Source organism: Asterias rubens, chromosome 14 (assembly GCF_902459465.1).
Source record: "Asterias rubens chromosome 14, eAstRub1.3, whole genome shotgun sequence".
NCBI classification, from domain to species: Eukaryota; Metazoa; Echinodermata; class Asteroidea; order Forcipulatida; family Asteriidae; genus Asterias; species Asterias rubens.
Window position 1 is genome coordinate 5,337,662 of NC_047075.1, and position 12,922 is coordinate 5,350,583.

Below are 12,922 nucleotides of genomic sequence, written 5' to 3' on the forward strand. Positions count from 1 at the left end.
TCTCCAAAACACAAACTTACCCAAACCGTATAGTGTTGTAGCATTTTGTCCGCCATAACTCAAAAAGGTACATGTATATGGGGCTGGATTGCTTAGTTGGTCTAGATTACTAGCACGTTTACTCATGAGGTCGCATGGTCAAATCTATTTGTACTTCATTTGTCTTTATTCACCCCCAATCGAGTCTGTTTCCCTTCTGGGCCCTATTAAATAGAGCTGCTTAATCAAGAAAAACACTGCTTAAAGGATTCGGGTACCCTAAAATGTCCACAGATTTACATAAAACTTACAGGGTTTGAAGAGAAGGATTGTGGAAAGCTTCCCTTCAAATATTACTAACTAAGGTTGTGTAGTTTTTGAGAAATGAGTAAAAATGAGTTACATGCTAAAACTGAGACGAAAGGTATTACTTTTACTCAATTCTCAAAAACTACAGCACCTCGGTAAGTAAAATTTCAAGGGAAGCTTTCTATTGTCATAATCTTCAAACTGTGTAAGTTTAATGTAAATCTGTGGACATTGTGTTTTTTGTTAGGAAAAAGTTCATATACCCTTTAAGCAGAAACATCCTTGCTTAGTAAAATCAGAGTACCGACCAAGACTCAACTCAATTGTAACAAGCAAAATAATTAAGGGAATAAAAGGGTAGCGACGAGTAATGGAGAAATGGTTAAAAACATTGTGAGAAACGGCTCCCTCTGAAGTGACGTAGATTTCGAGAAAGAAGTAATTTTCTTCGAATTTGATTTCGAGACCTCAAGTTTAGAATTTGAGGTCTCGAAATTACGGAAGCCCATTAGTGTCACGTTGCGTTTCTCGTTAGCGTTATAGTGTTTCCATTTCACCTGGTTGCCGCCACTTAATAACCGGCGGCAACCAGGTGAAAGGGAAACACTACCACGTGAAAGAGAAACACTACAAGTCTAAAGAGAAACGCAACGTGGCACTAATGGGCTTCCGTACGAAATCAATTATCTGAAAGCACACTACTTCGTGTTACAAGGTAGTTATTTCTTCCATTATCATCTCGCAACTTCGACGACCGATTGAGCTCAAATTTGCACAGGTTGGTTATTTTATGTATGTTGAGATACACCAAGTGAGAAGACTGGTCTTTGACAGTTACCAATAGTGTACACTGTCTTTAAGCATTTTTAATTTTTTATGTTTGCTTAGCCTAAGCAGGTCTATGAAACTGGCCCTTGGGTTTACTTGTATTCAGATAAAAAAAATATGAAAGTATTTCGTACTTTGACTGGCCACGAGTCCCAAGACGCCGCGTTGTGAGTTGAGGAAACTGATGTCTAATAATCTGAAAGATCAATTTAAAATTCATTACTGAGTTAGTTTGGTGGATGGACTCATTAAATCAACACTACTTATCACTCACTCACTCACTCAGTCGAACCAAGTTGTCGCGTTGCCGCACGCTTGAGTCGGGCTATACAATTAATGTATTTTGACGTATACGAAAACCTATTATATTATATAAGTATTATATTATATATTATATTAAAGGCAGTGGACACTATTGGTAATTACTCAAAATAATTATTAGCATAAAACCTTTCTTGGTGACGAGTAATGGGGAGAGGTTGATGGTATAAAACATTGTGCGAAACGGCTCCCTCTGAAGTGCCATAGTTTTCGAGAAAGAAGTAATTTTCCACGGATTTGATTTCGAGACCTCAAACTTAGAACTTGAGGTCTCGAAATCAACCATCTAAACGCACACAACTTTGTGTGACAAGGGTGTTTTTTTCTTTCATTATTATCTCGCAAGTTCGATGACCGATTGAGCTCAAATTTTCACAGGTTTGTTATTTTATGCATATGTTGAGATACACCAAGTTACAAGACTGGTCTTTGACAAATACCAATAGTGTCTACTGTCTTTAAAATTGCTTTAAGATTCAACATCAATATTCTGAGTTCCTTTATGAATTAAGTTGCTAAAGCTTACCGGTTAATGTGTGTATTTTGTTCCATTGTTAATTGTGCTGTAAACCAATTTGTTTGTTTGTTTGTTTGTTTGTTTGTTTGTTTGTTTGTTTGTTTGTTTGTTTGTTTGCTTGTTTGTCTGTCTGTTTGTCTGTCTGTCTGTTTGTTTGTTTGTTTGTTTGTTTGTTTGTTTGTTTGTTTGTTTGTTTGTTTGTTTGTTTGTTTGTTTGTTTGTTTGTTTGTTTGTTTGTTTGTTTGTTTGTTTGTTTGTTTGTTTGTTTGTTTGATTGTTTGTTTGTTTGTTTGTTTGTTTGTTTGTTTGTTTGTTTGTTTGTTTGTTTGTTTGTTTGTTTATTTATTTTGATACAGCTTCCGGCTTCCGGAACGCTGAGTTTCAACATGAGAACTAGTGGGAAGAAACTTTTAAAAAGACTAAATACTAAACTCAAACCCGATATTGCTTCTGTTATGGGATTGCTAGTAGTTTCTCTGCGTTCCACGTGTCCCTTTGTCGACCCAAATTCTCTAATCAAAATAACACGTCATTCAACCCTGATAACTCTTGAGATTGTTCTCAAAAAGTTTCCTTTTTTGTTCATCTTCCGGGATCTTATTCTCCTTCAGTGACCCTCCAACTACCCTAAAGGACTCCACCCCCACAGGACCATGTCCAGCGCCCTTCCATTGAATGGGATCCGTACACTCAACTCAATGCATCCCTTTCAATTTGATTCTCACGCGGTGCTAGTACCTCATACAAGGCCGATATGTTCAGTGTTAACCCTTACTAACAATAACCCCATTTAAACTACAGTTTCAAGTGGTGAACACAAATCGAAATTGTGTTGGTCTTTTTCCCTTCAAAGCGCACGTTAATCCTGAGGTCGTTGGTTTGAATCCCACTCTTAGAATCCCACTCTAGACAATTCTTTGTTTAACCCCAAAAATCATTTCAAAATTTACCCAGTCAGTTTCCCTTGTGGTTTATATTGAATTACTTTTCATCTAATTTTTCACAATAAGGCAGTAAACCGGATTTGTAGGCCTACGTTGTACTTGGTATAGGTACGTTAAAATGGTTCAAACCATCATTTACATACACAAATGAAAGACAGTGGATGTGTTCACATTGTCGAAGTTCAGAAAGAGACTTGTGTTGCTTAAGTAATATAAAATAATATACTTAGTGGTGTACATATTACTGTGACAGCAATACAGCAACTTAGCTGAGAAGATAGGGTAAGAGCACGCAAAACAATGTCTGCCAAAAGTCACATAATCTTAATCATAATACAAAGCATAATAAACTTGTAAAATGACCGTCATGAAATAAGGAATTGTTCACCTTTCCAAAGCTGGCCGCATTCATGGGACTCGCCTGTGTCTTCTCACAGAAGTCTAAGTAGTGCACATAGAGTGTGCTTCGTGGGATACAAACCCCGTCCGCTAACTCGTAATTCAGCTGCAACCTATATGGACGTCAATCACAGGTATTGACATAACATTATTAAACGGAAGGTAATAAAAGGCTAGTACAGGTATGGTAATTCATCTTAAAGACACCGGACACGTTTGGTAATTGTCAAAGACCGGTATTCTTACTTGGTGTGTCCCAACATGATATGCATAAACACAAACTGTGAACAGTTGGGTTCAATTTGTCATCGAATTTGCAAGAGAAAAATTAACGAAAAACACCCTTGTTGCATTACTTTGTGTGCTTTCAGATGCATAATAAAATGCTTCAGCTGAAGTATTTTATTAAAATTATTGAGAGCTGTTGATTGATAATTTCAACAGCTCTCCATTGCTCGTTACCAAGTAAACTTGTATGCTAACAAATACTTTGAATATTTACCAATAGTGTCCAGTGCCTTTAAAGGGAAGATATAAGCTTGGTAGTCAATATTAAAATTATTGCCAATACAAACTCTTGGTTCGAACCCTACACATCACATTTCGATAAGGCATTTTGAGAAACATTTCACGTCGAAGTAGTGTTGTAAAATATCAGTTTTGATTCCCCCTAAAACTTAGTCTGAGAAACGTTACGGCTGTTACCCTTTGAAGATGGTGTAATCCTATATGGGTCTTTTCTTTCAGCAAGAACAAACTCGCTCCGGGTTTCAATATTAATAATAATAATAATAATAAGACTTGTAATGCGCACATATCCACCCTGCTGGGTGTTCAAGGCGATATCTCAAAAACTCGACATGGTGTCAATAGTCGAGGGGTCCGGGAAAGCACCCATACCATGCGTGTATTGTGATGGCCAGCGTGCGGTACGAACAAACAAATTGACCCTCGGGAATTAAGGCATACACGGTTCAGAGCCATACTGGGCCCAGCTCCAATCCGCCGAGAAATGTGCCCGTCTGAACAAATTGAGTGTCGATAATATAGCAGTCTAAATGAAGAAAGACATACAAACACTGGAGAAAAGACACATGGGTTCGTACAAAATACACGACAGCAATTTGAGAAATATTGTTGTTATAAAATGAAAACTGACCATTTCATTATAGTTGGTGCAGGCGCAGGGTCTGGTAGAATCGCCTTAGATTTGGATCTCATTTCTGTCAAAAACAAAACAATGAGCATTAGGCCTATGGCCTATGGTCTTTTCTAACGTGTGGTGTATAAAAGATACAAATAATCAGACTCTGTGATAGTTTTTTACACTTTGACGAAACAGTACTTAATATAAAAACAACGGAAACGTATTGCCGCTACATGAATATAAAAACACCCATACCTAATCGTCTACGTACACAATAGAGTATCATGTACGTATTATAATCTTATCGTGTACTATATACTAAATTATGTTGGACGGAAAGTGGACATCTGCTTTTCTGGTATCAGAAATGCAGAAAAGCAGATTTTATTGTTGTTTTACATGAATTTTTCTCCTTTTCTACTTTTCTGCTACCAGAAAAGCAGATTGAACATTTTGTGAAAATGCATTTTCTACGTTTCTACTTTTCTGTTACCAGAAAAGCAGGTTTTACCTTTTCTCCTAATGCTGGCGGACGAAAAGTGGCCATTTGCATGTCTGCTACCAGAATAGTAGAAAAGCAGGTATGACGTTTTGTGAAAGTGCCATTTTCTATTTCATTGCTTTTCTGCCACCTGAAAAGCAGATTTTACTCTGGCGGACGAAAAGTGGCCATTTGCTTTTCTGCTATCAGAATATTAGAAAAGCAGATTTAACGTTTTGTGCAAATTTAATTTTCTATTTCTCTGCTATTCAGCCACCTGAAAAGCAGATTTTACTCGGCGCCGAAAAGTGGCCATCTCCTTTTCTCCTTTCAGATACCGGAAAATCTTATTTTACCTATAGGGGGCCGAAAAGTGGCCATTTGCTTTTTTCGTTCAAAGGACCGCCCGTGAATGTTTCAGTTTATTGAACAAGTCCAAACGTGTCACCTGTTTCATTTGACTCGGGAAACTGTATGACTGACCGTGTTTTTTGTAAGGAAATAATCCTTGAAGTCTGTTTTGGATGGTAGCCGTGAAACCTCCGCCAGAGTATTTCCTTTGAGATGCCGCGCTGCCTGCGCGGTCATCACAAAAGTAGGCCATACTTCTTCCAGTATCGAGTGACTGACGTTATTGGTTCCTCAACACAAAACAAACACAGTTCGGCGTCGTGCATTGTGCGCATTTTATGGTTCACGTTCACGGGCCGTCCTTTGAAAGCGAAAAAGTAAATGGCCACTTTTCGGCCACCTACTGCCTAGGTAAAATATGACGTTCCGGTCGGTATCTGAAAGAAGAAAAGGAGATGGCAACTTTTCGGCCGCCCAAGTAAAACCTGCTTTTCAGGTTGCAGAAAAGCAGAGAATTAGAAAACTGCATTTTCACAAAACGTTCAATCTGCTTTTCTGCTAATTCTGGTAGCAGAAAAGCAAATGACAGCTTTTCGTCCGCAAGCATTAGGAGAAAAAGTAAAACATGCTTTTCTGGTAACAGAAAATTAGAAACGTAGAAAATGCAATTTCACAAAACGTTCAATCTGCTTTTCAGGTAGCAGAAACGTAGAAAATGAGAAAATTTCTCATATAGAAAACATAAAATCTGCTTTTCTGCTATTCCGATACCAGAAAAGCAGATGGCCACTTTCCGTCCTCCGTAATATACAATCAATTCAATCGTATCGTGTTATTCACGATAAACCCCAAGCTATTGGGAACGTAGAACTCTTTTACAACTATAATTGTGCATATACACGATCAATTCAAACATATCGTGTACATACTCAATAACTTATCGTGTACGTACACGGTAATATACCATGTACGTAGACGATAAGTTGCGACTTATTGCATTGTACACTATTGTTCATTTGACGGCAATACTCTTCCGTGAAATACTCAATGTTTACAGATAAAATTAAGCATTTATGAAACAGCGACGATTCAGAAAATATACAAGGGAGTGTAATCCGGAGCACTTTTCCCTAGCGGGCACTTCTGGCCAATTAAAATTGTAGTTCAAGACTGTATTTTGTTCAAGCAAGCAAGCAAGCCCATATTCAGCTTCCAGACTGTATTTTGTTGAAGCAAGCAAGCCCATATTCAGCGCCCTTTTTATGCCATTCCTTTTCTTCTTTAATAATAATACCAAAACTTATATAGCGTCCTAATCATGTCGACATGCTGTCGGCGCTGAACATGGCATTGTGGACAAATTAAAAAAAAGAACGGAACTACAACATGTATGTAATCACAATCTGACATGGAGGTTAACACAAATGTATTTTTTTGCGAATAAATATACAACCATTACTTGAAAATAACATTGAAATTAACAGCTTATAAATGTAGCATTTTATTCCAGAAATAATTAAATTTGTATCTAAAAAGTGAAAGGTTCAAACTTGGGGCACCCGAGGGCAAGTGCTTTTGTTCACCCCCCCCCCCCCCCCCCCCCCCCCCCAAGGGCAAGTGCTTTTGTTTTACGACATTGAGCAGAACAATTTACACAAATGTTTATTATTTTATTTCATTTCATTTAAGGGGTCAATCGCTGCTGCAGAGTTATCGGAAGAAATGAACATACGAAAAAAAAGAGAGTAAAGAATGCTGCAAAGAATGAAGTCCGTAGACTTTATACTTACCGGTTTTGATCTTTATGTTGTCCATATCTAGTGTACTGAATGTAAGTTACCTCTTCCTTATCATGACAGTTTCACTTGCAGCAATATTACGGTGTTAATTCATTTCCAGTGTACGCTATTCACTCAAAAGGAATAACAATTCAGTGGGTATAGCAAAACACGACCAGCTCCGGTAGGTCGCTGCCAGGCGGGTGAAAATGATCGATGAACGGCTCGGAGAGGCAGACGACGCGCGGTAGATCCGTGGGACACCGAGTCCGAAAAGTTACGTCTGACGGGCTGGGTGATTTCTGCACGGTCTTGGCTGTGTTGTTTATTTCAAAACGGCAGTTTATACTTTAAATCCAAGTTGGTTTTCACTTAAATCCTCAGTTATATTTGGCAGAAGCACTGGTGTTGACTTAAATTGTTTTTTTTTGTATATATATATTGTTTCCATATGATGTTCAGATTCGGGGGACGGTGGACATCAGTTACACCAACGTGGATTTCATCTTAAATTCCACTGAAACCACGAACTTCACTTATAAAGTTTAGAAACAAATGAACAGAAGACAATAATAGTAGAGCTCACAGCAAATGTCTTGAAATTGCAATATTCTTTATCTCCAAAGCAGACCGCAACGAAATTTAATCTAAACTTAGCATGCTCTTTTTCACAGCAAACAGTCGTATGTTTAGTGTTCACCAATCCGTAAAATGGTCGGTTCACATGAAATAAGAGGCTTCATAATTATAAGTTGAATATATAATTATTGTTTCCAATAAAAAGGAAGTACAAAATCAGTTTGTAAAGAAGTCAGTGTAGTGTACCTTTCCTCCACTAGAGGCCGTGCATGATGCTTAAACGTCTAAGCCCCACCAGGGAATAGTACATTAAGAAAAAATCGTCAACGGCTTTATTGCCCATTCATGAAATACTCTATTTAAATACTATTTTTTGTTTGTTTCCTTCTGTGCTATGATTGGACACATTGGTTAATCGAGGGGTACAATCTGACTACACTGGGCACTCGGCTTTAAAGGGGCGGGCCCAGACAGGTATGCACTATTGTTCGCTAAACAGGTGTTTGACAGGTTGTATGTGTATGGCCTATCTCATTAGTCGTCTAGTGTTATACTGGCACGTGTAACCCTGAGCTGCAATGGGACGCGGCCTAATTACTGTACGATAAGGATCAACTTTCACAGCACACGGGCCGAAACAGAAATAATTTACCATAAAAATATTTTTTTATGATAAGTCCGTGATTTCATTTCACTGTTCATTTCATTTTATTATAAAGCATTGCATTTCCTGGCCAACTGGCCAAATTGGATGTAATTTACAATAATTAAATAGCAATAAGTAAATTTAAAGACGAGAGTACAGCACGTGAATAACCACAAAATAACCAGAGTTAATTAATTCGTTAAATAGAAACATAAAATGCGTGTGTTGGAAGTGCATGAGCCCATAGTTGCTTCACTAAGATGAATACTATACCCTTATGTAACGGTATCGTCATGAATTCCCCAGTGGTCAGAGGAGCTATAGGGAGGAACCCCCGCTCAGAATAGCCCCCCCCCCCTAACCCCATGTGATCGAGAAAAAAACATAGAATAGATGGTTAGATACATTAATATGCCCACATACTTTGGCATTGCTCCCCTGCTTGCTCAAGAAAAAAACATAGAATAGATGGTTCGATACATTAATATGCCCACATACTTTGGCATTGCTCCCCTGCTTGCTCACCCCCCCCCCCCCAACGCTTAGATTCGAAACATCACATTAAATGTTCCCATCATTGTTGTGTACGTACTCAGTCATTGTGATCATACTAATGACCTGTAGTAAGTATTTATAATGAGATATAGGCCTTGGTCGTTATTATGACATTTCATAATAACGAGAGTCGTAATTCTGGCCTGTAGTCATAGTTATGAGATATAAGTCAAAATGACGACCTTATTGTCTACGGCGTTCTTCGGGCATCCTGCTGCTTTTCTGGGACTCTCGGAAGACATTCCGGAGAAAGATGGTCTGGCGTGAGAAAAATGGACGATCACTGCACGAAATGTTGAGGATTATAGTATTTGAACATTAGAGGTCTCGACGAACTAATCAGATGTGGACCATTGACTAGAATTCATTGCAGTTGGGCCCAAGTTTTCATCCCTGTTGGCACTTACTTTTGACAAGTATAATAAGAATTTTTTAGGCTATCTGATAATCTCCGCCCTCTCATGTTTTTCACTGGCCAGTATACCGCTGACCAGTATGCGACCGGTCAGTTCACCACTGCCTAATATGTCACTGGCGTGTATACGTTACTGCCCAATATTGTCACTGGTCACGGTATGCCACTTGCCAACATGCAACTGACCAACATTTAATTTGGTAATATGCCATCCGCGCCAGTACACCACTTTCTTGTTTGTTTTTTGGTGGTTTTTCTTTCAATTATTATATAATAAATGAGTATATGACAAAATCAGTCTATGTATTCAGATCGTAGATACAAATTGTAAATAATGGTTAAAAAAAATCGAACGTGAGATTCGATTTCAGAGATCGAGAGTGGAGCAATCGGAACGTAAGCCTTGGGGGCATGTCTCGAGAGGCCGGAGATAGAAACCCCGGGCACGATAAACTCTTCAGTCTAGCCGTTAGCTTGGGAGGGGTTAGGAGCCAGACATCAAAGTATATGTTTGGTATTGTGGGTTTGTCTGTCGGTCCACCTCGCTTATCTAATCCATTGTTTCTTACGATCGCAACGTTTCAATGCTCTGCTTGTATTTCGTTTCTTTCCCCTGATTTGTACGGAGTTTTTGGGTAATTAAATTAGATTTATGTTGTCAAAACACTAGTCGCGACACTAATTTTTAATTCCCAAGTTGGATCGCGGCATACTGTTTGCATCAGGCTCAGTATCATTATAAAAACTCTTGCTGAAAGGATTGAATGATTGAATATTTTTATTTTAATATAAATCCATTGAATGAATGAATGAATACGAAAGCCCATTAAAGCCATCTTTATTTATATTTTCACTGCATGCATGTATTTATATTTTCAACACATGTACTTATATTTTCAATAGATGTATTTATATTTTCAATAGATGTATTTATATTTTCAATACAGCTAATTATATTTTCAAGAGCAGTTAATTATATTTTTATGGACTTAACGAAACCAAAGTTGGGTCACAGGCCTTAGTATTGCATCGGATACAGACCTGGTAGCTCAGTGACCCTTCAGTGACCCCGTTTCACAAAGGCCGCACGACGCGCAGTCTATTTATAGTAACATTTGCGATTTTACATTTATTTATTTTGGCGAGTGCATGCATTTATGTTTTCAGTGCAGCTATATATATTTTCAGTACAGCTGTTTATATTATTTTCAATACATGTATTTTTATTTTCAATACATGCATTTATGTTTTCAATACTTGAATTTATATTTTCATTAAATGTATTTATAGGATGGTTTTAAAAATAGGTATGAGGGACCTGTGGAAACAATGTGGGGGGGGGGGTTACTTACATGAGATAGTTAAAGTAACAAATTTATAAGAACAACTTAAACAAATTAATTTATACTTTGTTTACAGAATATATACAACATAAGTTCTCAGGCAGGAGTGAAGTGGGGGGTAATGGGAAGTTATTTAACACCAGTGTTTATGTTTAGTCCAAAGGGTTTGACTGTCTTGATACATGTAATTCTATTTACATTACATGCATTTATATTTTCAATAAATGTATTTATTTTCACACGGAGCTCTGCCATATTGCGCGGTCGGCCAACCCGGGGTGTGGGGCACCAACTACATGTACATGTACGTTGGTACACCTCTTGACCTACAATCCCGGCCATATCTCGTAGGGCCCCCTGCCCCTTTAAATGGTGGTTCCAATTGACGGTCTCCTTCTTCTCCATTGTTACAGTCAACATTGAGCGCCGGGGGACGGTGGGCGGGGGAGAAATTGTTTATTGTCAATGGCAAGTGGACAGGGAATACATGGTTTTACATAACGTTAGGAAGGGGTGGCCCAAACGTTTTGGCCGGGATTGTAGATTGCATCCTCCTTTTTCTCCACATGACCAAACCACCTCAGCCTGTGCCTCCTCAATACGGTACGAATTCCCTCCACTCCGACTCTCCTCTCCAGCTCCTCACTTGACATCCTACTAGCCAGAAACATGGGCGTCAGTCAGAAGAGGGGTCCCCCCCCAACTTTTGAAGTGCGGGGGCACAATATCAATGTTTTTCACCACCTTTATTATGAAGATTTTAACCGACTTAAAGATACTATTGGTAATTGTCAAAGACAAGTCTCCTCACTTGGTGTATCTAAACATATGCATACATTAACAAACTTGTGAAAATTTGAGCTAAATTGGTCGTCAAAGTTGCGAGATATGAATGAAATAAAAAACACCCTTGTCACACGAAGTTGTGTGCTTTCAAATGCTTGATTTCGAAACCTCACATTCTAAACTTGAGGTCTCGAAATCAAATTCGTGGAAAATCACTTCTTTCTCGAAAACTTCGTCTCTTCAGAGGGAGCCGTTTCTCACAATGTTTAAATACTATCAACCTCTCCACATTGCTCGATACCAAGTGAGGTTTTATGCTGATAATTATTTTGAGTATTTACCAATAGTATCCACTCCCTTTAAGCTTTTAAGCTACACAGACAAGTATTGCACTGTGTAAGACCATGTGGGTAGGACCAACATTTGCCTAAGACTGCACCATCATCTAAAATGCAAAGTTCTCCCGGGCCCTTAAGCGGGCCCCTACTCACGCCGTGGCTTCGCGTTCCACACGTACATTCTCCATCTTTAACAGATATCTGCAAAATCCCCCTAAAAAATCTCGTCTGGATCCACCCTTCACGTGCGTGTGATGTTTGTGATGAAACGCCGTCTGCTGAGCACTGGGATACGCATAAACGATGGAAACGAAGTTTTAATTGAGCTGGGTTTTTCCTTGATACAATAACCAATGGCAAAGACATGGTGCACCATTGCTTGAAATAGACCTTAAATTACAACATCTGAGAGGAGGCACATCACCCCTCAGACTCACTAGACAGCACCAGAGCGCTACTACGGCCTAAAATTGCCCCGTACCCAAAGCCGTACCCAAAGTCGTAAGTGAGACGACTAGCGATGTAACCCCATCTTTTAAGATAGGTTGATGCCAATGGCCAGAGACACCCAACACATCCATCTGATCAGTCTCATCTCGTTCCATCTGCTGGATGTGCCCCATCCACCTTGTGGGGGTCATGTCTCGCAGCCGGCCTTTTACACCATGCAGCTTCGGACACATGCGGTGAATGCCCTTCATCTTCAGGGGTGGCGTCTTGGATGTCAAATAATGGGGCCAGCTCCCTGAACTTCTTCCATCCACTCCTCCGTCTGGCCGTAAGCTAGAGACGCAAGCGCCACCACACACTACATGCACAGACCATGGATACAGAACTTATAATCCATTTTATCAACTTTACTGGATGCCAATTTTCTCTATAATGATATATTTATGTATCTACCCAGATCCATATTATTATCAATTCGGGCGAAACAAACTTCGTTTTAATGTAACAATTAATTTTCATCGGGCATTATCATGTTTATCAACGGTTGCGTAAAATAATGGCTAGGACAATTTTGTCAATCACCATTTAATTTATAAACTTTTTTTTAGTTGCATGTTTTTTCTCCTTAAAGGATTTGGGTACTTTTAAAAATGTCCACAGATTTACATTAAACTTACAGGGTTTGAAGATAATGATAGTGGAAAGCTTCCCTTCAAATATTACTAACTAAGATGTTGTAGTTTTTAAGAAATGAGT